This window comes from Heloderma suspectum, chromosome 4, assembly GCF_057233095.1.
Source record: "Heloderma suspectum isolate Gila_16-S chromosome 4, 16-S_ref, whole genome shotgun sequence".
In the NCBI taxonomy this organism is placed as follows: domain Eukaryota; kingdom Metazoa; phylum Chordata; class Lepidosauria; order Squamata; family Helodermatidae; genus Heloderma; species Heloderma suspectum.
The window spans coordinates 103,819,864-103,846,458 of record NC_139461.1 but is presented as its reverse complement, the minus strand read 5'-3'; the positions used below and the strand labels follow the sequence as shown (position 1 = coordinate 103,846,458).

Below are 26,595 nucleotides of genomic sequence, written 5' to 3'. Positions count from 1 at the left end.
TAAAGTAGGAAGTCAAGAAATCACCGGGATAACAGGCAGGCATGGCCTTGGTGTACAAAATGAAGCAGGACAAAAGCTAATAGAGTTTTGCCAAGAGAACATGCTGATCATAGCAAACACTCTTTTCCAACAGCACAAGAGGCGACTCTACACATGGACGTCACCAGATGGTCAATATCGAAATCAGATTGATTATGTCCTTTGCAGCCAAAGATGGAGAAGCTCCATACAGTCAGTAAAAACAAGACCTGGAGCTGACTGTGGCTCAGATCATGAGCTGCTTCTTGCAAAATTTCGGCTTAAATTGAAGAACGTTGGGAAAACCACTAAACCGTTCAGGTATGACCTAAATCATATCCCTGATGAATATACAGTGGAGGTGAGGAATAGATTTAAGGGATTGGACCTGATAGACAGAGTGCCTGAGGAACTATGGACAGAGGTCCGTAACATTGTTCAGGAGGCAGCAACGAAATCCGTCCCAAAGAAAAAGAAATGCAAGAAAGCCAAGTGGCTGTCTGATGAGGCTTTACAAGTAGCTCACGAAAGAAGGGAAGCGAAAAGCAAGGGAGAAAGGGGAAGATATACCCAACTGAATGCAGAGTTCCAGAGAATAGCAAGGAGAGACAAGAAGGCCTTCTTAAATGAACAATGCAAAGAAATCGAGGAAAACAACAGAATGGGAAAGACTAGAGATCTCTTCAAGAAAATTGGAGATCTCAAGGGAACGTTTTGTGCAGAGACGGGCATGATAAAGGACAAAGAAGGCAGGGACCTAACAGAAGCAGATGAGATTAAGAAGAGGTGGCAAGAATACACAGAAGAACTATACAGGAAAGATCTGAATGTCCCTGATAGCCATGATAGTGCAGTCACTGAACTTGAGCCAGACATCCTAGAGAGTGAAGTCAAGTGGGCCTTAGGAAGCATTACTAAGAACAAAGCTAGCGGAGATGACAGTATTCCAGCCGAGCTATTTAAAATCCTAAAAGATGATGCTGTTAAAGTGCTGCATTCAATATGCCAACAAATCTGGAACACTCAACAGTGGCCACAAGACTGGAAAAGGTCAGTTTACATTCCAATTCCAAAGAAGGGCAACGCCAAAGAGTGTTCAAACTACCGCACAATTGCGCTCATTTCACATGCCAGCAAGGTGATGCTCAAAATCCTACAAGCTAGGCTTCAGCAGTATGCGAACCGAGAACTACCGGAAGTACAAGCTGGGTTTCGAAGAGGCAGAGGAACTAGAGATCAAATCGCCAACATTCGCTGGATCATGGAGAAAGCAAGAGAATTCCAGAAAAACGTCTATTTCTGCTTCATTGACTATGCTAAAGCCTTTGATTGTGTGGATCACAACAAACTGTGGCAAATTCTTAAAGTGATGGGAGTACCAGACCACCTTACCTGTCTCCTGAGAAACCTGTACGAGGGTCAAGAAGCAACAGTAAGAACCAGACATGGAACAACCGATTGGTTCAAAATTGGGAAAGGAGTATGACAAGGCTGCATATTGTCACCCTGCTTATTTAACTTATATGCAGAGTACATCATGAGAAATGCCGGATTGGATGAATCAGAGGTCGGAATTAAGATTGCCGGGAGAATTATCAACAACCTCCGATATGCAGACGATACCACCCTAATGGCAGAAAGCGAAGAGGATCTCAAGAGCCTCTTGTTGAGGGTGAACGAGGAGAGTGCAAAAGCTGGTTTGAAACTCAACATTAAAAAAACTAAGATCATGTCATCTGGCCCTATCACTTCCTGGCATATAGAAGGGGAAGAAATGGAAGCAGTGACAGATTTTACTTTCTTGGGCTCCAAGATCACCGCAGATGGTGACTGTAGCCATGAAATTAAAAGACGCTTGCTCCTTGGGAGGAAAGCTATGGCCAACCTAGACAGCATAGTAAGAAGCAGAGACATCACCTTGCCGACAAAGGTCCGTCTAATCAAAGCTATGGTTTTCCCAGTAGTAATGTATGGCTGTGAGAGCTGGACTCTAAGGAAGGCTGAGCGCCGAAGAATCGATGCTTTTGAACTGTGGTGCTGGAGAAGACTCTTACGAGTCCCCTGGACTGCAAGGAGGTCAAATCAGTCAATCCTAAAGGAAATCAACTCTGACTGCTCATTGGAAGGACAGATACTGAAGCTGAAGCTCCAATATTTTGGCCACCTAATGCGAAGAGAAAACTCCCTGGAAAAGACCCTGATGCTGAGAAAGACCGAAGGCAAAAGGAGTAGGGGACGGCAGAGGATGAGATGGCTAGATAGCATCACGGATGCAGTGAATATGAACTTGAGCACGCTCCGGGAAAGAGCGCAGGACAGGAAGGCCTGGTGTGCTATGGTCCATGGGGTCACGAAGAGTCGGACACGACTGAACGACTGAACAACAACAACAATGTTACTGGGTTGAAAATATTAGAACGTCCAAAGTTGCCTTATACTGAATCACACCATTGAGCCATCTAGTCTAGTACTCTAGACTAGTCCAACAGTGGATCAGTTCAGATGGAACGCCAGAGTTTTTTAAATGAATGAGACCAGCAAATTCCTTGATTCATCAACCTCTCTTTAATCCCATAATTTATGAACCCTGAGTGCACTGTTTTTAATGCAGTAGTCTGCTGTTGTCCCCCTGCCCCTTATTATGATGTATTATTTTTGGGTTCAACCAGATGCATAGGAACTAATGAGATGAGCAGCATGTATCTGTAATTTTCATCTCATTGAAAAATATAATGCTTTATTTTGCTTCCTTAGCAGTGCACTGTTATGAGTGGAATTTCATTATTTGAAATCATGTCAGTCATGCTAATTAAAAATTCTCAGTGTATTTATTTTTTCTGCTATGGCAGTTTTGTACACCAAGAACTATATATTCAATGGTTAGTGGTTTATCACACTTGACAGTCTCAAAAACCAGTGCGTAGGCACTCTCTTCTGTTTAGTTCTAGTTAGCTGTCTCTTTTGTATGAACCATGAACACATAGCATTCAATCTGCAGAGGATGCAGCTCGTTTGAGGATTTTTTCTTTCATCCTGTGAATTTCAAAACTAAATATTAAAAAGTTTATGAGAGAGACTCTAGAGAGCCACTGCCAGTCAGTGTAGACCAGTGGTCTACACCAAGACAGAACCTCAGGCCGACAGGCCAAATCTGGCCTTCCTGGGGTCCCTCCCGGGTTAGCCCCTTTCCCTAGCCCATCCCTTTTCCCCTCAAACACTGCTCATTTGGTGATTTTCTGGCTTTTGTGCAGTTATGCTGATACTTTGGATCCTCTCCTTTTGCTTTGGTCCCACCCCTTTTGCCTTCAGCCCCACCCATGTCGGAATGTGGCCCCTGAGAGCATCTCTGAAATGGAATTCGGCCCTTGGGCTGAAAGAATTTCAGCACTCGGACAATGCTGAGCCAGATGGATATAAATTAGGGATGACAAAGAAATTTGTTTGGTTTGCATTTTAATACAAACCAACGTAATTCACACTTCCTAAAATAATATGCAAACCAGAATGTAGCTATCATTCAGTTTTTACACTTCTCTGATTTTGTGAATCACTTTTCCCATCAAAAAATGAGTGTACATGAAAATGTATACACTAAAGAAACTGAATATTCATTCATTATGAAAAAATAGCATACAAAAAGGCATATATTAGGGGAAATTGCTTGCAAAAAATGTGTATACCAGGGGAACTATGTATGAATTTTCATGCATACCAAAATGCATGTGAATTTTTATGCAGAGGCTTTTAAAAATTGCAAACGGATGCAGAAACAGGATGGAATGAACTTCTGCCTGAAAAATGCAAACCTTAGAAAAAGCAAAACAGTCAGATTTATCCATCTTTATTGTTAACTAGAAAGAATGCTCACAATATTTTCATAATGAAGAGTCCTTGATATTACATATCAGCATATATGAACTATTGAACCAAATGTCTTGCTGTGAAAACCCTTTCACAAGTTTACCTTTTTACTAGAGTCATGGTAGCAAGAAGAGAACAGCTTTTTATGGATTCATTGCATTTCCTACTGAACAGATTGGCTGTATTTTGACAAGCAAATTTTATTGTTGTGCAGCTCAGTTAAACTAATCAGATTGACTAAACAAGGCAAAGATCAAGCCAAAGATACGTGGGTGTGGCTATCTTGGCTTCCCATTGAACATCTGTTGTGGTGACAGGTATACAAAGATAAGTTCCACTGAGTTACCTGGGTAGAATTTGAGGCAGCAGGTGAAGAGGTTTTGATATCTTTGTCCTGCACCTGCTGTACTTCAGGTAAGTAGAAACAGCTGTTACCAACAGAATAATACTGGAAGGTTAAGCCAGGGGCTCAAATATGCAATTCTTTGTATACCTCCTACTTCTAATAACATTGTGGAGCCATAGATCACAAAAGCAGTTCCCATTGGAAAACAAGAAAAAATAGTGGTTTGGAGGACCTTGAGCAGAAGCAGAATGCTTATAGGATTTTTCAAGCAGATACATGGATACAATTTAAAACCTCATGGAATCAGCTTTGAAACTTAGCTTTTCAGCTAGATAGAACAGAAATTAAATTATACATAATGTTTGTCCAAATATTTGCAGGACTGGATTTATTTTCTAAATATGCAGAAGTTACAGTCTGATGATTTCTAAGAGGCTAAATAACTAAGAAAACATTATTTTTTAAAATTAAAAGCACGTATGATGGTATTGTCAGTCTGTCAGGAATTTGGTGTAGTAGGTATGAAAGAGTCCAGGGGTGCAGCTTGATTCCCTGGCTCTCCCATCCCTTCCTTCTCTGCTGTCAGAGGTGAGGGGGTAGACAGAGTGATCTCTCCCTCCTTCTTCACAATCATCACCGCCATATTGGTGATAGGCAGGTTCCAAGTCCTTACGTAGTGGTGATGGTAGCAATGGCTAGATTGAAGGACTGCAGTGAGGGGTGATGGGAAGAGATTTATTATCCTGAAGCATTTCATCCTAGCCATTCACTGTGGTGATTACTGTAGTGCTGAGTCCTCTATGGGGGTGGGGGTTGTGGTGTATGTGTGTTTACAGAAAGTGCGTGCTTTGTTTGGCTTTTGTGTAGCCCAGGCACAGAAGCATCTGTTGGGCTGGAGTTTTCAGACAAAGAGAACCATGGAGATGCTAAATGGTCTCCATTATTGGCTCCCAGAGGTGGTCTTGCAAACAGAAGCTACCCCAAGGAATGAACCCCTGTTAATGGTGCAGGAGTAGCTCAAACAGGCTGGATTTTGCTAAAGGAACAGTCGCATACCAAGCCCAAGCCAACCAGTTCCTTCTGTTGCAGCATCTAGAAAGCATCCTCACATATTTATTTGTTTGTTTGTTTATCTATTAAATTTATTAGCTGCCCATCTGGCCGGCTACCCAGCCACTCTAGGTGGCGTACAATACTAATAACAACACAAAATATAATGAATTTACATAATCAACTGAACAAAACAACATAACAAAACAACACTGCTCTAAAAAACTCTAACCCACCCCAAATGCCCGCCTGAACAGCCGGGCAGAAGCTCAAAGAAGCATCAAAGAGGAGGCATGGCAGAGGTCACTATGGAGGAAATTCCACAGAGTGGGGGCCACCACAGAAAAGGCCCTCTCCCTAGTCCTCACCAGCCTAGCTATCCTGGCTGATGGGACAGACAGAAGGCCTATCGGGTCAAAGAGATGGGACCAGACAAACCCACTCTGACACTCCAGCAGTCTGTGAGTGAGAGAGGAAAGCAGTATACCCAGTGCTTCAGCCCATTCCGGTATGCCAAAAAAAAAGCTGGATTTGCTGCAGTAAAAGATGCTTTTTTTGGTGGTGGTGGTGGTGGTGATGGCTTTATCAGATTTACTGGGAATTGGGGTAGGTAATGGTAAGAGAGGGAGAGAGGTGGGTTGATTAATCTCTGTGCAGGGAATAAGTGTGTGTATGAAAACATCTGAAGTATGATGTGAGTATTTTTTGTTCCATGACTACAGAAATCAAGCAACTGCTGTGCTTTGCTATTCATAGTATTATGAGCAAGCCTCTGTTCAGCCCTTCTCCGCTGAATGTTAAATGTGCCTAAATCTGGAGAGACGGAACTTGAAAAATACAAACAACTTGGAAGGCATTCAGAGGAGAGCAGTGAAGATAATTTGCATATATTTCAGATAATTTAAAGATGAAGTGAGCTAGTTACTTTTGGTTTAGGGAAAAATTCAAATTCAGTTTCCTTAGATTAATTCAAAGATTCCTTTTTGCATATATCCGGATTGATTAACAGTGTCAAGCTTCACTGTGATCCATTGTGGACATTGTCCTCATTCTCAGCTCTTCTTTAAATGATGCAAATTGAAGTTCATTCTTTTCAACGGTTTTCAGGTGCAGTGAACAAGTAATCCTAGGAAGTGCAATGGCTTGGTTGGTTATGGATGTGTACTTATATGACTAGCTTCTTCTTGGGTATCTGCTCCTTAGGAGGCTGGAAATGTATTTTGAAACCACCTGCAGTGAACAACCATTTCTACTCACCTTCTCAAATAGTGGGCTTGCATGCACAAAAGGTTTTAGATCTAGAATCTCTTTCTGGAGAAAAGGTTTTCTGTTTTTCATATCTCGATTACTTGTACTACTATCAAACTCTTCCCAGTACATATGCTCCAGCAGTTGAAGAAGGCTCACCATTTTTCAACATTGGCTTTGTTGAAGATTTTACTTTTCACCTAAGGCGCAATCCTATGCACGTTTAGACAGAAAAAAGTCCTACAACTCCCAGCATCCCCCAGCCAGCTATGCTGGCTGCAGAATGCTGGGAGTTGTAGGACATTTTTCTATTTAAACGTGCAAAGGATTGCTTCCTTAATCTCTTAAAATATTAATTTACCAAGTATACATATAAAGCTGTGGGTTTTGACTTGAAGTAAGTTGTCATTCAAGGATATCTAAAAATAAAATAAAAAGTGAGGAAGTCCATGTGTACGTAGACAATAGATTTGTAGTGGTAGGTGTCAAGTTAAAATGGTACCCACCATAAATTCTAGTGAAGAGAAAGCCACTAAGATTGAAAGCAAATGTAGTATGGCAATTAAGAGAAAGAATTTAGAGCCAGAAAGTCACTGGTTCAAATGTGATGTCAGCCACGGACCCCCTTGGTGCTGTAAACAAGCCATTTTAACTTCGCTTCCATCCCCATTTGTCATATAGGGATGATGATGACGATGATGTACCTTACAGGGCTGTTGCAGGGATTACTGAGAATGTATGTAAAACATTTTGAGCCCTTCGGAAAAGTGCTGCATAATCACTTAGTATTATTGTTATTGTCCAGTAAAAATCGAAACGAGTAGCATAGCTCAGGGTGGTTATAATCCAATGCATTCCAGTGCTCAGTTTTTTAGACACTTAATTTTAACATCACAATTTATAATTCTGCCTTTAGCAGCCTTACGAACTCTGAAGTGGAGCCTCATTGAGTTTACTCAATAATAAATAGTTTGCACTCTTTTTAAAGGGGTGGCATCAAAAATTTCACAAGTGGATGGGAGCTTGCACAGTGGATCTTTCCTTTCTCCCCCTCCCCCTGCAGTCCCTTCTTCCCTCTCAAAAAAGCTTATCCATAGGGTTGAGGTATCCTACCAAACACTATGGGCTGTGACTTATGGGGCTGCAGTAGGAGAGGGGTATTGCACAAAACTGGGCAGAGGAATCTTGCAACACTCACACAAGGTTCCCAGTTTTATCGATTCCCCCTTCCCACTGCATCCCTGTGAGACACAGCCCACAATGTTCAGTAACTCCCACAACTCTGGAGATACTTTGGGTGGGATGGGTGGGGGAGAACAGGGAGCTGCAGGGAGGAAGAGGGAATAGAAAGATCCGTTGCACGAGCTTACTTTCTGCTTGTGCAATGTTGGATATCACCCAAAGATTTTAACCAAACAACTGACCAAAAGACCAAGAAATGAAAACAACATAACCCCTAGTTTATTATAGAATATTTCATTTGAAGTTGAAAAGTATTTCTCATCCTTACGTTTTTCAGATTTTGCAGTGCTGCATGCCATAATGTCTGATTTGTAACCATTGACTGTGGCATAATGGGAGTGGTTTCTGCATAGCGCTGTGGGTATGTGCATATGTGTATACAGTGGTTTTTCTCAGAATGAGATAAACTCTTGAAACATTTCTTCAAGATCATGTGTATGTAAGAGCTTGTTGTTATATGCTGAAAAGCATTGCATCTTGCCGCCTTAGTTCACCAATTCTTATTTACCAAAGGATATGACTGCTTACCTTGAAAATGAAAACCATTAAAAAAAAGTTTTGACTTGTGTGCAGGGACCTCTTCACTTTGATCTCAAATCTCTGGAAAAGATATCACCCTCTTCATTGGTAGAGCCTTTAATCTTTTCCAGGTGTTTCTACTTGAAGGCATTTTGTAGAAATACAGCTCAGTGGCTTGATGATCTTGGACAGCAAGAGTTGTATACAGTACTTGGTGAACTCTGCTTTGTATTCCTTATCTATATTGCTGAATAAATAATAAAACTATACTCTACCTCATCTTCAGCTCTTATACAAATATTAGTAATGGTGTTTTAATTAATTATGAAGGCTTAGTACTAGTGATATCACAAACCTTTCTGTCAGAATCAGTGTGTGGCATGGAACCCCGAAAGGGGTGTGGCAACAAGGGCCACCTGTCCCCACCATGACTAGTGCTGCTACTTGAGAGGGCCGCAGCTCAATGGTAGAGCACATGCCTTGCATGAAGAAGGTTCCAGATTCAATCCCCAGCATTTCCAGGTAGGGCAGGAAAAGCCTCCTGTCGGAAACCATAGAGAACTGCTGTCAGTCAGTGTCGATAATACTGGGCTAGATGGACCAATAGTCAGGCTCAGTATAAAGCAGCTTCCTGTGTTCCTAGTTAGTGGGGTGATGGCCCCAGCCTGATAACCACAGTGCACCAAAGAAATAGAAGGATGTTCGATCAGGTAAGATAAAAAAAAAATGTGGAGATAAATGAGAACAAGATGAGAGGAAGGGGTCAGGAACAGCCACACTTCAGGCATTATGCCTTTACAGGCTTTCTTAGGGAAGTCCAAAGGAAATAACATTCAGGATGTTTCAGCGTCTCTTGGCCATTATGCCATAAAGCCAGCTGGGCTGCCCTAAATATTTCAGTCTGGACTGGTACATGTCATCAGTAACCTATATTGGTGGTTCTTCCTTGCTTCTTACAAATTCTTGTTTGTATGCAAGAAATTGAAGTAATATGCTTTGACCAAGCAAAGGAATCCATTGGAGGCTGACCCAGGTTTCACTGGGTTTGAAGCTGACAGTGATGCCTTAAAGGTCAGCCAGACATTCTGACATGAAGACTAGGAACCATGGCAGGAGGAAAAAGAAGGAAGTTGAAGACACCTGGTGGGGTAGGGCAGAACATGGAGTCTGAGCAAGGGAAGGGTTAAAGGAAGGGAGGGGATGCCAGAGATTGCCAGGGTCCTTTGACCCAGCATATAAAGGAGAAAGAGGAAGAAGAACATGTGACAGAAAAAGGAGGGAGGTTGAGTTAAAAAGAGACAGCCCTCAAGCCAGGGAGTGGGACTCATGGAGGAGTGCCAAGATTGAAGCCCAAGCCAGGAGCAGACACTGGCAAGAGGAGGAGAGAACTCCGATGAAAGCAACTAAAGGCACGAAAAGAAACTGTGTTGCAAAAACTAAGGTGCTGCATAGAGCAAGGATTGAGAGACTGCAGGCACTCAGATTTTAAGGGAAAGGAAAAGAGCCAGCAGACGGGGTAAAGGCAACCACCATGGCCTATTGTTATAACTACTGAAATAAAAACAAGAGAACTGTTTAACCTCAGTCGAGCATCCTGTGACATTTCTGTGACTAGGCTCAGACAGGGCCATGGATTCCTACCATGTGGAACTGTTCCCAGCCGGCCCTGATATGACCTGTGTTTTTGTTTAGACCAGGGTGTTGAACCTGAGGCACATGGGTCAAATCCAGCCTAATCTGGCCCTCTGGGGTTTCCCAGATGACCATGTACCCTTTCCCCAACTGCCAATCATTTAGTGATCTCCTAGTGTTTATACAGGTTCCATTCTAAAAAGTTGGGCTTCTCCTAAGTCTTAGTTACCAGCAGTAAGAGCTTTAAACTAAAATCTGCTGGTATTTTGAGGGGTTTGACCTCACCCCTTTAGAGGCATCAAATTTAAGTGTGTTAGAAATAAACATTGTTTTAAAATATCAGTTGTATTTAGTATGGTGAAACGTTTGCAGATTTTATACTATGCGTCTCTTGGGGACATAAACCTGGAAACCAGTGAGGAAAAGTGAATCGAAAGTTTTATTTTATTTTAGGGATGAACACCCTGCCCTTCAGTAAAATTCCTAGGGTGGCTTAAAAAATTTCAGAACACAATAAAGATCATTTAAAGTGTACAGACGACAAACATACAAAAATATATTTAAAACAGTAAAATCAATAAGGTTGTCCTTATGTTGTGTTATTATATGTTAGGATGGTTATTTCTAAATATTGTGTCATACATACTGTCAGGGTTGGATCGGAGCCCAGAGAGCCCCAAAGCAGTTCTGATTCTGAGGAAGAGATAGAAACCGTGGGAGAGGAATCCTTACGCTGTTCAGAGGCGCAGCCGGCGGGAGAGCCCCTCCCTGCTCACATTCCTGAGAGTGGCAGTGACCCTGGCAGGGAGGGGAGGGACAACAGGAGTTTTGGGACGCTAGGCGCCGGTGCTGGGACAAGCAGGAGATGGTGGGTGCCGAGAGAAGGCGCTCAGCCCGCTTGGCGTGACGGCAACAGCTGCGCCCCAACGCCCCATGGGAAAGGGGTGGACTCTCTCCTAGCCCATAAGTTCAGAGGCTTCCCGCCATCTCCCTCCAAATGGAGACCAACTGATTTCTCTAAGGCTAGAAACCTCTGGTAGGCAGCTCTCTTAAGTTTCCCTCATCAGGCTCAGGCAATTAGCATCTGTAAGCATCATTAGGTTGAATGTAAATAAAGCCTTGGAAAAGAGCCCTATCGTCTGCATGTTGATTCTGGTAGGGATGTACGAAAGTTCCGCCACGGATCTCGGGGAGGCCGAATGCCAGCGCATTCGGCCCCCCGAAATCAGTGGCGGAATGGCCCCCCGCCTCCCCCGGGACGGGACTTACCTTAGGCGGATCTTCCTGGCGGCTTCGGCGGCGGCCGGTTTTCCAACCAGCTGCCGCCGCTGCCATTTCCAGGTAAAACAAAAACAAAAAAAGTGATAGGCTACGTAAAGATTTACGTAGCCTGTCACGGCTAGATTTAAAAAAAACACCGTGATAGGCTACGTAAATGTTTATGTAGCCTATCACGGCTGAGTAAAAAAAAAAAAAAAGTCTACGCTGTTTGCGTTCCCCTTATTTTCACCGTCTTAGTCTACGTAAATGTTTACGTAGACTAAGATGTGCCAAAATAAGGAACACAAATGGCGGCGCCCATGGGCGCCGCCATTTGCATACGCGCGTTTTTGTTTTTGTTTTTTTAAATCAGCTGTTTTTGTTTTTTTAAATCAGCGTTTTTGTTTTTGTTTTTTTAAATCAGCAATGTTTTTTTAAAACATTTACGTAGCCTATCACGGCTGACTGCAGGGACGCAAATGGCGGCGGCTACGGCCGCTGCCATTTGCGTCCCTGCTAGCCAGTAGCCGGATGTCCGGCTGCTGGCGGAGCCAGCCGGCAGCTCCGCAGAATCCCTGCGGAGTGGAGCCAGCCAGTCAGGATTCCAGGGGGGAGGAATGGAGCGCCTCACCCCCCCGGCCAGGATTCCAGGGGGAGGGACAGAACACCTCCCCCCCAGCATCAGCATAATTCGCGGAAAGGTCTAGGGACCTTTCGTACATCCCTAGATTCTGGCTACTTGGGGATTTCAGAAGGCAGCAAGGGTTCTCCTGACACATACCATAGTTTGTATGGTATAGCAAACTAAATGTGTTCTTTTGCACACTGGAAATGAAGAGTTTTTCAGCAGAATGTCTGTTGTTTTTCTTCAAGGATGGATTAATTTACCTGGACATTTCTGTTAATAGATCAAAGTAAAATTGATTTAACACATGCCCCCCAAACACACACATAGGACTACCTTACCATTGAATAATAGTTTGCGTTTTTCTCCTACTTGATTGTGACATGAGAATAAGAAGTTAACAAATAATCAAAGGATAGGTTGATTGGTATATATGGTAGTGCTCCATATATTTTTAATTTTAAAAATTATGCTTGTACCCATCAGCAGGCTATATAATTTTAAGAGGAAGCTTTGTCTATTTCTGTTCCTTCCTTTCCCCAAATGTCTTTTTTCCCCCCAGCATTTCATAAGTTCTCTTGAATAAAAGCGCATATGAGGAATGCTGTTGATACAGGGAGTGTTTCAAGAGACATCAACATTTAAAAGATTTTGATTAGATAATTTGGTTTACATGGGAATATTTGGTTCGAAACCATCAGCAATCTACTGAAACTCCCATTCTTATGCAGAATAGATTGGTGCAAAATTAATGAGCCTGCTTGAGCTCTGAACCTTGCCCTGATGTTAAGTTATGCAAATTGAGCCACTCCTGTCCAATATTTTAATTCTCCCACCTCCCAAAACCAATATTTTCAAGAGTATGACTCGTATGGTGTTATCACATGCCTTCAATGAAAGGTGATAAAGGCTTATTTTGTTACATAAGTATTTATTATTAAATTTATTTATTATTAAATTTATTAATCGCCCATCTGGCTGGTCACCCAGCCACTAAGTAGTGCCTCCAAAGGTCTGTCTTTGTGGAGCAAGGTTTCTTTTCTTTTTTTGCAGTGCTGGGTGAATTCAGGGGCCAATACTGAAAATAGCTTTAATGCTGCAGATGCGGGATGAAGTCCTTCATTAGTCTAGACCTCATTTTATTCTTCTCAGCATCTCTGTTATTCTTTTCTGTTTCCCCTCCTATTCTTTACACACACACACACACACACACACACACCCCTAGTCTACTTTCTGCTTTTCGTTTCTTTATCAATAGCAATACCTTTTGAATGTTCCTCCCACATCAATCTAAAGAAAAGATGTGATGCATGATCAAAACATTGCACCCGCTGGCATAAGCCTGGGGTGAACTTGCACTATGAGTTTGATTCATATTTTCAATGTCTCACATTGTATTGGCCTAGAGGTGACATTAACTTTTTGACAGAATTATCAAAGCTAAGAGGAGAAAGAACATGATCCTATAGCTTGCTAAATAAAGCCAAGGTCAAATCACAGCTGCTCTCTTATTTCCATGATCAAGCTTCAGAATTTATCTCAGGATTGTTTCCCTGAAATAACAACCCTTGTTCAATAGAACAGGGAATGCCAAGATATTTGTGCCTTCAGTTGGTGCCTACATTGTGGTCTTTTCAGCACCAGGTGAAGACCTTTGTATTCCCCCAAGCTTTTTAGTCATTCAATTTTTAAAAACTGGCTCATGAACTCCGAGTGAAGGCAAGCTGGTACAGGACAAGGCGGTCCTTCAAGTAATGGGTCCAAACCATTTATACCTTAAAAAGTTAAAGTCAGCACTCTGAATTGGGCTCAGAAATGTACTGGCAGCCAGTGCAGCTAGGATTCTTCAATGGTGGCCTCACCACTGCTTCCGTCAAGTTGCAGGAACTACCCCTTCCCTCAAGGATGCAATAGTGACCTCTGAATTTATAACCTCTCTCCAGTCCTTGATATGCACTTTAAGACACTGGCTGCATTCAGATGTCACTTTCAGCCATGGTGGCTTAATCACCTACACACAGTAGCTTATTTTTGAAATAGTCCACAATGCCCTGCCACACAACCAGGTTAATAAGCTACTGTGAGTAGCTTTTTAAGCTACTGTGCATAATCTGAGTCATCCCCCATCCCTTGTCCCGATGCAGTCCTCCTGCCTGAGCAGTGGCGCTGTTTCACCCATTGACAACATCACAACAGCCTGTTTTAAACTTCCACAATATCCCAATGAGAGGGAAGTGGTGTGGGGTGAAGTACAGGGGCTTAATTCAGCACTTCCAGCATCACCCTGGTAAGGGGGTAGTGGCTCTAAAGCGCTGGAAGTTTGCAGGATCAGGACCAAACTTCATTCACAACCTTTCCTAGCTGGGAGGCGCCTGACACACCATCAAACCCCTGCACAATTACCCCAAAGAAGGGAAAATCTCAGGTGCAACAAAAAGGGGGTGGCACAAATAAACTCTTGGGGGTTTGCAGGATTGGGACAAAATCCTCACTTGTGCATTTTCTCCCCAGAGCCATTGCTGGTATAGATGTCTTGATTGTCCAGAATCGACAGTAAAGTGGAGTTGCACATTTCACACACACACCCCCCGCCCAGACATTGCTGGTGGAGCTGCTTCTGTTCACTATAGTGCTAAAGCCATAGGAAATAAAGACTTCATGCCCCCATACCCAGTGCTGGCATGAAGCCTTTATTGTGTCAAAATCACTAAAGTGCTTGTATAATTGTCATTGTGTAACTTCACTATAGTGGGGTAATGCGATAGTGCAAGGCTGTCATTGTACTCAGAGAAAGCTGTCATTTTGTAATTGTATTAAGGAAGGCTGTACTTGTTTGGCTGCAGTTGTCCCTGGGCTGCTTGTCAGATCTCAGAAAAAGGGCTCTGCAGGCTGGAGCAGAGCAGCAGCAGTGGTTTGGCTGCTCTTGCCAGCCAACTCTGTAGTTGGCTGGCATCAGAATAAGCCACGGTGAGTGCCAGACAACATGATAACCCATGATGTGTTAAGTTACCCTTACTGCAGACTGGGTTATCAGAGTGGCTTATTTTAGCCAAATAAGCTATCCTGGATTTAAAAATTCCCAGCAGACAATACGATAACCCCCAGTGGGTTAAATAACCCATTGTGGCTTATCATGTTGTCCAAACCCAGTCAGTGATTTTTAAAAAGAATATAATTGACCAGGTACTATGTAGAACAGCTTTCCCCAATCCAGTACCCTCCGGATACATTGGACTGTAACTCCCATGATTCCCAGCTAGCATGGCCATTGGAGGGCACCAGGTTGGTGAAGGCTGGTATACAATGAAGAAGAGGTTCTGGCTGTGCTTGGACACCATGGGACCTTCTCAAACTGGGAAGAGGTAACGAGTGGGGTACCGCAGGGCTCAGTCCTGGGCCCAGTGCTCTTCAACATTTTTATTAATGACTTGGAGGAGGAGGTGCAGGGAATGCTGATCAAATTTGCAGATGACACCAAATTGGGCGGGATAGCTAATACTTTGGAAGACAGAAACAAAATTCAAAGGTGATCTGGATAGACTGGAGCGCTGAGCAGAAAACAACAGAATGACATTTAATAGGGATAAATGCCAAGTTCTGCACCTAGGGAAACGAAACCAAATGCACAGTTACAAGATGGGGGATACGTGGCTCAACAACACTACAAGCGAGAAAGATCTTGGAATTGTTGTCGATCACAAGCGGAATATGAGCCAGCAATGTGATGTGGCTGCAAAAAAGGCCAGTACTCTTTTGGGCTGCATTAATAGAAGCATAGCTTCCAAATCCTGGGAAGTACTAGTTCCCCTCTACTCAGCACTGGTTAGGCCTCATCTGGAGTACTGTGTCCAGTTCTGGGCACCACACTTTAAGAAGGATGCAGACAAACTGGAGAGGGTTCTGAGGAGGGCAACAAAGATGATCAGAGGACTGGAAACAGTCTTATGAAGAGAGACTGAAAGAACTGGGCATGTTTAGCCTTGAGAAGAGAAGACTGAGGGGAAATATGATAGCGCTCTTCAAGTACTTGAAAGGTTGTCACAGAGAGGAAGGCCAGGATCTCTTCTTGATCATCCCAGAGTGCAGGACATGGAATAATGGGCTCAAGTGACAGGAAGCCAGATTCCGGCTGAACATCAGGAAAAACGTCCTGACTGATAGAGCAATACGACAGTGGAACCAATGACCTAGGGAGGTGGTGGGCTCTCCCACACTGGAGGCATTCAAGACGAGGCTGGACAGCCATCTGTCAGAGATGCTCTGACTTGGATTCCTGCATTGAGCAGGGGGTTGGACTCGATGGCCTTGTAGGCCCCTTCCAACCCTACTATTCTATGATTCTATGAATTACCACAGTTATCCAAGTAACAGTTGGAGCAACCAAAGGAACCATAACTGATCTATGAACACATGGTGTCTTTGTATACATGGATCTTTTATTTGAAAGTAGATCTTTGCATAAGAGGAAGATCTTCACATGAGCTGTTAGTGGGTGGTTTGTCTGCTTGGCTAGGTGATATTCATCCTGTTCTGGAGGGGTTGCACTCCCCCTAAAGAATCAGGTTTGTAGTTTGGGAGTGTCTTGGGCCCAGAACTGTCACTTGAGGCACAAGTGAACTCAGTGGCACAAAGCACTTTTCATCAGCTTAGGCTGGTATACCAACTACGCCCTTATCTGGACAGAGATAACCTAGCTACAGTTATCCACGCTCTGACAACTTCTTGTCTGGATTACTGCAATATGTAATAGGGGGGCTGCCTTTGAAAATGGTCTGGAAACTTCAGCTGGTCCAAAATAGGGCAGCAAAACTGTTAACAGGGACTGGCCAGTGAACTCATACATATTATGCCAGTACTTTCCCAGCTCCACTGGCTGCCAGTCCATTTCCAGGCCCGATTCAAAGTGCTGGTATTAACATTCAAAGCCCTTAACGGCTTGGGGCCAGGTAATGTGAAGGATCGCCTCCTTCCATATGTGCCTGCCCGGACCTTAAGATCATCCTCAACGGTCCTTCTCCATGAGCCCCTGCCAAAGGAAGTGAGGCAGGTGGCTACTAGGAAGAGGGCCTTTTCTGCTGTGGCACCCTGGCTGTGGAATGAGCTCCCTAGTGAGGTTCGCCTGTCACCCACGTTGTATTCCTTCCGGCACCAGGTGAAGACCTTTTTATTCTCCCAGGCATTTTAGTATTTTAGCTTTCTAGTCTTTTAGCTTTGCTGTTTTAAATCTGTATTTTAAATCTCTGTATTGCTGCTAGGTTTTATCCTGGTTTTATTCTGGTTGTATCGTTATATTGTGGTTTTAATGCTTTTATATTTTTGTATTGTTTTACTGTGTACTTTTTAGTTTTAATTTTTGTGAACTGCCCAGAGAGTTTCGGCTATTGGGCGGTATAGAAATGAAAATAAATAAATGAATAAGACGAAGTGTGTGGAACTTAATGGCAAAGCTTTCAGGGCAATGGAAGGCACTTTTTTCCTAAAATTTCAGGGGCCTCACCAGATTTGATTCTCTGCCTCACAGAGAATGCCTCACAGAGAAAAGCTAACATTTTGGATTTACAAGACTTCGGAAAAGCTTGTAATGCTGAGGTTTTTGTTAGAGTTGCAGTTCTCCTAGGTATCAACATAACATGGCCTCGTTTCATAGTCTTGACCATGCTTGGTAGTCTTAATTTTGTACTGAGCACTGCCTTTTTCCAGACCTTATACTGAGCCATTTTTCTAGATTGTGGGAACTAATGGCTATTATAAGAGAGCTTCGGCTATTGGGCGGTATAGAAATGAAATAAATAATATAAAAAAAAAATGGAATGTCAGGAAGTATGGCTGCTTTTTTGGTCCTTTTGACAAAGTGGTTAATGTTATATGTGCCTGGAAGATTTTCTAAAAATTAAATCTATCCAAATATACGTTGATGATTAGATTGAACATTTGTTGAATCTTGCAGTGACTGTGGGCTGGTTCACATTTGCATCTATATCATTTGATTATCTTAGTTGATGAATATACATTGGATAACAGGCAAATGTGTGAAGTGACTTCTTTAAAAAGATGGTCTTTGAAGTGATGTCTGGAGACATAACAGTTGTACTTCTGGCATTATATCTGTGATGTGCACCTCACATACAGAAGTCGTCTCTTGATTGAGATAATCAAGTGATAGACATGCTCATGTGAATAAGCTTTGAGTGTGTGGTCTTTAAAAAATAAAAGAAACTAGGGTTGAATGAAATCATTATTTATTTATTTATTTATTTTTATTTCATTTCTATACCGCCCAATAGCTGAAGCTCTCTGGGTGGTTCACAAAAATTAAAACCAAACAACACTCAATAAAACAATTTAAAATATATAGAACATTAAAACCACAATATAACAATACAACCACAATAAAACCTAGCAGCAGTGCAGGAGTTTAAAATACAGATTTAAAACAGCAAAGATAAAAATTTAGAAAGCTAAAATGCTAAAATGCCTGGGAAAATAAAAAGGTCTTCACCTGGCGCCGAAAGGAATACAATGTAGGTGCCAGGCGAACCTCACTAGGGAGCTCATTCCAGAGCCGGGGTGCCACAGCAGAAAAAGCCCTCCTCCTAGTAGCCACCCGCCTCACTTCCTTTGGCAGGAGCTCACGGAGAAGGGCCGCTGATGATGATCTTAAGGTCCGGGCAGGCACATATGGGAGGAGGCGATCCTTCAGGTAACCTGGCCCCAAGCCATTAAGGGCTTTGAATGTTAACACCAGCACTTTGAATTGGGCCCGGAAATGGACTGGCAGCCAGTGCAGCTGGAAAAGTACTGGCGTAATAGGAGCTCGCAGGCCAGTCCCTGTTAACAATCTTGCTGCCCTATTTTGGACCAGCTGAAGTTTCCGGACCGTTTTCAAAGGCAGCCCCACGTATAACGCATTGCAGTAATCCAGACGAGAAGTTATCAGAGCATGGATAACTGTAGCTAGGCTATCTCTGTCCAGATAAGGGCGTAGTTGGTATACCAGCCTGAGCTGATAAAAAGTGCTCCATGCCACTGAGTTCACCTGTGCCTCAAGTGACAGTTCTGGATCCAAGAGCACCCCCAAACTACGAACCTGATCCTTTAGGGGGAGAGCAACCCCCTCCAGAACAGGTTGAATATCACCTAGCCGGGCAGACGAACCACCCACTAACAGTACCTCCGTCTTGTCTGGATTGAGTTTCAGTTTATTGGCCCTCATCCAGTCCATTACCGTGCCCAGGCACTGATTCAGAACAGCCACTGCCTCACCTAGTTTTGATGAGAAAGAGAGGTAGAGCTGGGTGTCATCTGCATATTGATGGCACCTCAGCCCACACCTCCGGATAACCTCCCCCAGTGGTTTCATGTAGATGTTAAACAGCATGGGGGATAAAATAGAGCCCTGTGGAACCCCATGGCATAATTGCCATGGCACAGAGCAATAATCCTCCAGCACCACCTTCTGGAATCAGCCATCCAAGTAAGAGCGGAACCACTGTAGTGCAGTGCCTCCAATTCCTAACCCAGACAACCTATCCAGAAGGATACCATGGTCGATGGTATCGAAAGCCGCTGAGAGGTCCAGGAGAATCAACAGGGTCGCACTCCCCCTGTCCCTCTCCCGGCAGAGGTCATCCCACAGGGCGACCAAGGCAGTTTCCGCTCCAAAACCAGGCCTGAAGCCCGATTGAAATGGATCTAGATAATCCGTTTCATTCAAGAGTGCCTGGAGCTGTCCTACAACCACCCACTCAAGCACCTTGCCCAGGAAGGGGATGTTGGCCACTGGCCTATAAGTGTTAACATCCTCTGGGTCCAGGTTAGTTTTTTTCAGGAGTGGTCTAATTACTGCCTCTTTTAAAGCGGCAGGCACCACTCCCTCTCTCAAGGAGGAATTTACAACCTCCTGGACCCAGCCGGACAACCCCTCCTTGTTTGATTTAATAAGCCATGAAGGGCAAGGGTCAAGCACACAAGTGGTCCATCAGACTTGGCCAAGCACCTTGTCCGCATCCTCAGGCCTCAGTAACTGAAACTCATCCAATAAAACTGGACCAGACGGTGCTCTGAACGCCTCTACCAATGGAACTGCATTAATCGTGGTGTCCAATTCATGACGAATCTGAGCGACTTTATCCTCAAAGTGCCATGCAAACTTGTCACAGGAGCACCAGCCATACCAGCAGGAAAATCCCCCAGAGCCCTCTGGAATCCATCGGAATCCATTAATCTCCGGGGGCGGACCATTTTAATAGGTCCCCCACCCTTGCAGAGGGGAAAGGCCGCCAGGAGTCTAAACCTCAGCAGGAAGTGATCTGACCATGACAAAGGGACAGATGTTAATTCCTCCACTTTCAGATCACCATCCTCCTGCCCAGTCGAGAAAACCAGATCAAGCGTGTGTCCTTTTATATGCGTTGGGCCGATGACATGTTGGGACAGCCCCATGGTTGTCATGGCGGCCATGAAGTCCTGAGCCGCCCCGGATACAGCGGCCTCGGCATGGAAGTTGAGATCCCCCAGGACCATCATCCTGGGGGTCCTCAACACCAAGTCCGAGACCACCTCCGTCAGCTCAGGCAGGGAGTCTGATGGGCAGCGGGGTGGGCGGTACACCAACAGAATCCCTAATCTGTCCTGGGTACCCAACACAAGGTACAAATACTCAAGATCTGCACTCGAATGAGCAGGAAGCCTGGAGAGGGAGATTGAATTCCTATAGACCACGGCAACCCCCCCTCCCTGACCCTCAAGTTGGTGTTGGTGCTGCACTGAGTACCCAGGGGGGCACAGCTGGGAGAGAGTGACCCCTCCCAGTTCCCCCACCCAGGTCTCAGTAATACATGCCAGGTCAGCCCCCTCATCCACAATCAAAGCATAGATGAGGGAGATTTTATTTTGGGCCGACCTGGCATTCAGCAGCAGCACCACCAGACCCGAGGGCAGACTGGTAAGGCTGCCAGGAACCATCAGGTTGGGGGAAGAACCAGAAGAGGGGACAGCTGTAAGGTGTCTAGCCCGTCTTCTCCTCAGCTGGCCTGTTAATCCCCCAATGCCATACCTCCCCCTGCCCGTGACCACAGTTATGGTGGCACCTCCCCCACCCCCTGAGTTGCCCAACTCAGCATATGCCTCTCTCCCTTGTCAGGCCTTGTAGATAAATGCCCCTTCTTCCCCAGCCCCTGCTTTTTTCATTTTTTGGTTCCCTCCTCATGTGTGTCTGTGTCCTGTCCTTGGATGTTTTCTTTTGTTTATACAACAAGAATGCCTCAGTTCAGACTATGAATGCTGAGGAACCTAAGGGGCGGTTTCTAACAATGCTATGGGAAATAAACATTTAAAAAGCATGTGTTTTCTTAAAACATTTGCCAGTAAATCACTTTTTCTGTTTTCTTATTCTCATACTGGTTGGTAACGTTTACGTAATGTGTACATGGTGCTGGAGCTTACCTGTTGACTGTACCCAAGACATACCATGCGTCTTGCATGAGAAGTGACTCAATTCTCCTAGATTGTATTGTATGTTGAATTTATGAGCATGCTTTTATTTGGAGTGTGCAATGGATTGTGACAATAACGATACACTAGTATAAATCTAAAATTGGAAATCTGATTCCTGGATTTTTATATATATTTCAAGAAAAAATCCTTGAATATAGTGGAATGCCACTATATTCTGTATCAGTGCCTCACTCCTTTATGTCCACTTTGTTTACCTAACATAAAATCAGCTCACTTACTTTCTCTATCAAATTTTTGGCAGGGTATGCTGGTTGCTGTTTCTCTAAAAACTGTTATTTATTTCACTAGTAGTTCGCTATAATGATATGTCATCTTGTTCATTAAGATAGCAACAAAGTAAAAAGACTTTTATGAATGGTTTTACTAAAGTATGTTCTGCATGCAAAACGAACATGTATTGTACATTCAAACATGCAGGAAGAATGGAAAGCTTGTCCAAAATTGAAAAAAGTACTAGTAGCCAAAGGCTTGGATCCTAAGTATCACAAGGTTTCTTTTGCTTGCTCTTTCTGAAGATTTGGGGATCCTCTGTAATGTGTCTGTAGGAGGCGTCAGGTTGCAGCTGCGAGCAGGGATGGCTGCTTCAGGGAAATCCAGACTTTTGGTGGCTTGTTGGATTTCCCTGGAGCCTCTGGCTCAGCTTGCATTTGTAAGCCAAGCCACAGGCTTTTCCCTGAAATCCAGGAACTTAATTGAGGGTTTTTTCCTAAAATCGCCATTTCCCCAGGATCCCCAACATGGTGCCTGTGGGTGCCATTTCCACAAATTGCAGTAATAATTTTCTTAATTTGTGCAAATTTCAGTTGTAAATTGCACAAATTTGGATAATTTGTGCAAATCATGGCTGTAATTTGTACAAATTGTGCAAACTTGCACAATTCACAGCAGAAATTTGCACAGATTATGCAAATTTGCACAATTTGCTACCAGAATTTGCACAAATGTTTTTTTAACACACACCCCCCCCCCCAGTTACAGAAGTTCCACCAGCTGGCCCAACTCATTGCACACCGAGTCAGGTCAGCTAGCAGAAAATGGAACAGAGTCTGGGGGCTGAACCGACAAAAGCTCATCAAGCTCCATCCCCCAGCCGCTCCATCCTCTGACATCCCTAGCAGTGGGTGGGTGGGATGACAAACACATATGTATGTGCATGAAGAAATGCCTTCAGTTTGCACATGGGAGGGGGATAGGTTTGGACCTAAACCATTATCTAACTATTTAACTTAATAGTGCTTTAAGTACCTTTCCGATTCCTCTAACTGAAGAGAAGGCAAGGTGTGTGTGTGTGTGTGTGTGTGTCCTGCTCCTGTGCTTTCTCTAACATTGTTTACAATGTTATTACTTGGTGTAATCCATCAGCCAACTTTAATTTCACAAGCTATTCATTGTGTTTAAACAGTCCCTTTCTTGCATTAAATATTTATGGAAGTCTTTGGGCGGAATACATTAAAATGGCAGATGGGGGTCATTTTAAGCATTTTCTTGATTGAAGGCAAGGGACCCCTGTGAATTTGTAGTCTGCTTTCAAGGAAAGTTCACTGTGCCAGAGGAGGCAAGAATTCCACTAATTCCCCATACTGTGATTTCAGAATGCATTGACTGCCTGCAATCTTCATGCTTCAGTACCTTTCATTTCAGAATTGTTTGGAAATGCAATAGAGACAGGTGAACAAAAACACGTTTCTGTTGCATTGCTTATTAATAATGTAGATGACCTGAGAGTTTTCTGCATTGAGATTAGTTTACTCATTGATTTTTAACTAGTGCAAGCTAAGTGGAAAATCAAGCTTTTGATATCTGCCCAATTGGGAGGTGTGTTTTGAGGAGCAGGGTAGTAGTACCTTAGCCTTCCTGCCTCATGTGATTTTTTCTTCTAATGTGGGAGTGAACAGCTCCTTTGGGAAACCAAGTATATCCCAGAATAGCACAAACGCCCATCTGATGGACTGCAGAGGCTCCACGCCATCGGCTCACCTTAACTCCACTTCACAAAATCAAGCTCAGAATATACACACACAGTCTCCCATGTGCAATAATGTCTGCCATACCAGCTGGGGATGATGAGAGTTGCAGTGTAGCCTATCTGGAGGTCACCAGGTTGGGGAAGGCTGCACTGATGGAATGAATGGTGTAGTAACAGCAAGGCTGGCCACACTGGACTTAAGGATGAACACATGTGAAAGTGCAACAGACCATAAATAAGACTGATTCACCCATTCCTACTCCTGTCATAGAAGGAGGTTTATAGATTAAGTCTGTGATTCAGAAATGAGAAAATGTGACAGTATCAGGAAAATGAATGGCTGTTTCCATCCACTGCCATCCTCAAACCACTTATTGTATAGTTGTACTGTTAACATCAGTCAGGCAATACTTGAATGCAAGGTCATAGCATTATCTTGTCAGTAGCAAGCAGCTTTCTGAGCTCCTGCAGGTAGGAATTTGGGACTTTAACTTTCCTGCACCCTTTCTTACTGGATGTAGCAACTCTTAGTGGGAAAGGAAAGATAGATGTGGTGTTTCCTCTCTGGTGCTGCTGCATCTTCTGTCTTTTCCCTGTTGAAGAACAAAATGCACCTACTGACTAACACTGACTATTGTCGTTATCAGTGACTTCTCCTGTCCTAATGGTTCACTACTACTTTCTCTTATTCCATCCCATTCCCTTTTATTCCCTCCCGCAGGTAGAGGGCATAGGACCAGATGAACTGAATGCCACAGCCCCTTCCAAGTTACTTTTGCAGATTTACAGTTATGACGGCGCTAGTTTTTTATCCCTGAGTAAAACTATCATAGGCCATTAAACTTCAAAAAATAAATTAGGGCACAATCCTATCGATTGCGCCCTTGGTGATTAGAAGCCCCCTAACCCAGGGGCATCCAATGCAGGGCAGGAGGAGTGGCAGAAGCGATCCTTGCCTCCCTGTCCTCCCACCCTGCAGATTTCACTAATCAGGCTTTTTAGCCCATCTAATGAGGATGCTTCAGCTCAAGATAACTCATATCCTGGCCTGGCCGGTCTCCTCCACCCCCTCCACTGGAATGCTCCCTTTCCTCCTCAGAGTTCATTTTTCCAACCTTGGAGGGCAGTCGGTGCAGTTCTTTCCATGCCGGCTGTGAGGAGGCGAGGAGGAGGGTTAGATGTCCAACTCCCCATTCCGAGGTTGGAGCGCTGTCTCCAGCCTTGGAAGGGGGAATCCAAACAACCCTATGGTCCTTGAGATGCTTGCCCAGGGATCATAGGATTGCTCTCCTAATGGGTTTTGATTAAGCTTTTGCTCTTGGATTGAGAGAGCTTTTGAAATTCTCACAAAAATCCCAAGCATGACATATGGCACTCATAAAAATATGCCTTTCAGGTGTTTTCTAAATGAAAAACATTAGCCAAATAGCAGATTCCTCTGGCACCTTGAACACTGCAATTCATTATTGTGTGTACTTTCTTGGTCAGGGAACTACGTTGTGTTACTATTGCTCTTAGAGGTAGACTTTTTCCTGCAAAAGGTTATGCTATAATAAAAGTGTCACTTTTTCACATCTCATAGGACTCCATGTTTTGAAAAATGACCAGTACAACTTGCTTCAGTACACAATAGTTAAAAAAAAACACCACATAGTGTTCAGGATCAGCTGGAGAAGGAGCCACTCTAGAAGCAATAGTAAGGGATGTCTTTATTTGATAAGTGGCTGCACAGGGGCATTCTTTAAAAAAATATAACCATAACCCAAATATTTTTGCTGTGGTATGAGTAATATATTCACTTTCAAAATCTTCAAGCTTTGTAAATAAGGGACTGGCTGCCTGAGGCAAAAACATTTACTGATGCAGTGAGATAGAAGTAATTAAGAAACGTGTAGACTGATGGGTAATTAAATCCATTGGAAGCGTTTTGTACCTAATTGCTATGCTCTAATCACAGATTGCTTTCTATTTGTCAAGGTAAATGTATATAATTACACAGTTCCTTTTTTTTCCATCTAAAATCATACTCATTGGGTGAAATTCATTTTATGTTGTAGTTAGAGCAAAGCCTCTACATATTGGTTTACATTTTTACAGGAACATCTCAAGGAAAGTGGTTACCAGTCAAGGTGAGTTTGCAATCTAGGAGTCCCTCTGCATAGTTTTTTCAGAGATTAATTTGAAACAATTGTCTTCTTGTCGTGTTCTTAGTCATGTTCCAGACATTCTGCAGCCCAGTTGAATTAAGCTTTGCTCATAATGAATATTGTAAACTCTTGTTTTCTTGGATGTTTGTATGAAACTGCTAATCCCAAGATCTACCAAAATGCAGAAACTACACTCTAAAAAACTTTCCTGAGAGCGAAAACAGTAACAGTAGTGATGTTCTCATATTACTGATTTAGACCCAAAGGTCCTGTGTTCTGTAATTAACTGAAATCTCACTGGAGGTTTACCTCTAAAATCGATTTAGCATAGTTTTAGCATAGAAGAGTGGGTAAAAGGTATCTGTGTGTCTCAAATCATGTCAGTCCCCATAGCCACTCCCCCAAGGAGAGTCCAAAAATGCAGGCAGTTGTGTTGATCTGTATCAACAAACTGTTGCTCGCAGTTTTCATATCCACCAGCATCACTTATTTTATAAAGCTAATGGGTTGTAATTGCCCTTTCAAAACCAAGCCATCCCAAAATACTTTGTAGCTCCACAGGGAACAATATATTGTTGCTGAGAAAATTCATTTCCCCCAGCTACTGTGAGGATTGCAGCTAAACTCAGAGGCAACAGGGAATTCTGAGGGGTGGCAGATGACATCAGCATCCATGTTGATGAAAAAGTGCTGGTGCTGCATCCCTGTGAGTCCTGGCTCAATTACACCAATGTCAGCAAGCCCAGCCAACTGAGCTCCTTGCTTTGAGAGCACCAGCCTGACGCAATATTCATTCAGATGACCCAAAGGGCAACTTCCTTCCCCCCACTTGGATAAGGTCCTAGATTTTGAGCTTGTTCCTCAGTCTAAGCAATTAATCTCTAGATAGTTAATTTATTTATTTATTTATTACATTTCTATACCGCCCAGTTGTCAAAGCTGTCTCTAGTTTGAATATACTATCTTAATTTCCTGTTCCTGATTTGTGTTTTGGATCTTGACTTTGGATCTTGACATCTGACTTTTTCCCTGCCTTCAGCCCCACATATCCTTATCTGCTTCCTCTGGGAACTGACCCTATCTTCTGGCCCACTTGCATTCTAGTTCCTCATAGTCTGGAGTTAGACTCCTCATGAGGCCCAATAGCGGCATGGAAAACTTGTTT

The 26,595-nt window shown here is 43.4% G+C and overlaps 1 protein-coding gene across 10 annotated transcripts in view; it reads left to right on the top strand.

The window, feature by feature from the left end:
* CDKAL1 (CDKAL1 threonylcarbamoyladenosine tRNA methylthiotransferase) overlaps window positions 1–26,595 on the top strand; it is a 461,612-nt gene that overhangs the window by 226,370 nt on the left and 208,647 nt on the right. The window lies entirely within an intron of this gene.